A 1,360-nucleotide genomic window follows, 5' to 3' on the forward strand; every position below is an offset into this window, starting at 1 on the left:
GTTTATTACCTGTTGATGATGATGTGTATAGTATTCTCAACTGGATTGGTCTGAGAAGTATTTCATGTTGAGTAAAGTCTTTTTACAAGCAAAATGAGAAATAGTGATTTACTGATTAAAAAAATAATTGGAATAATAATAATAATGATCAGGAAAAACAATGAAAAGATATTGGATAATGAAAAGGGAATTTTAATAGCTCTGTATTGACTGACATGCATGGTATTCCTTCTGGAAAAAGAAATGTAATACATTGTAAAGTTATATGTGATTCAATGTAATATAAACAAGATTATGATAATAATAATTTTTTAAAAGCCTTCTTCATAATAAAAAAAAGAAATGAAATGTATTCATGTTGGAATATTCACTTTGCAAGTTAAGCGACATGTGATTGAAGTATAAAAGAAATTTAAATTAAAAAAAGAAACTTGAACAAGATAGGGCTGCCCACTTTCTCCATTCCTATTCAATATAGTACTGGAAGTCCTAGACAATGTGATCAGACAAGAGAACGAAGTAAAAGGCACTCCAATAGGGAAAACGAACAGTTAAAATTACCTCTGTTGGCAGATGACATGATTGTATACATAGAAGACCCAATAGTATCCATGAAAAAGCTTCTTGAGGTAATAAATGCATACAGCAAAGTGGCAAGATACAAAAATAACTTACAAAAATCTATATCATTTCTATATACAAACAACAAGCAGACAGAGACAGAATTGAATAAAGTAATCCCATTTACCATAGCCACAAGAAGTATAAAATACCTAGGAATAAAACTAACCAAGGAAGTGAAGGACCTCTACAAGGAAAACTATGAAAACCTCAAAAAAGAAACTAAAAAGGACACAGAAAGTAGAAGGACATCCCATGTTCCTGGATGGGGAGAATTAATATAATCAAAATGGCAGTCCTACCTAAATTAATCTACATATTTAATGCAATTTCTATAAAATAACAAGAGACATTCTTCACAGATCCAGAAAAGACAATCATACAATTTATCTGGAATCATAAAAGACCCCATATTGCCAAAGCCATCCTGAGCAAGAAGCGTGGAGTGGATGGCATCTCACTTCCTAACTCACAAATATATTACAAAGCTGTGATAATCAAAATAGCATGGTATTGGCATAAAAACAGACATGAGGACCATCCAATGGGGCAGAGTAGAGACCCCAGAAATACACCCCAAAACATACAGCCAACTGATCTTTTCTTTTTTTTTTTGAGAGAGAGATTTTCACTGTAGGGCGCGTGCGCTCGCCAGACAGACAGAGAGAGACATAGAGACAGAAAGCGAGAAATCACCCCCCGGGAGGATGGTCACGCCGCAATCCCTTCTCCTCCATTC

This window comes from Tupaia chinensis, unplaced genomic scaffold (genome assembly GCF_000334495.1).
Source record: "Tupaia chinensis unplaced genomic scaffold, TupChi_1.0 Scaffold149131_1, whole genome shotgun sequence".
NCBI classification, from domain to species: Eukaryota; Metazoa; Chordata; class Mammalia; order Scandentia; family Tupaiidae; genus Tupaia; species Tupaia belangeri.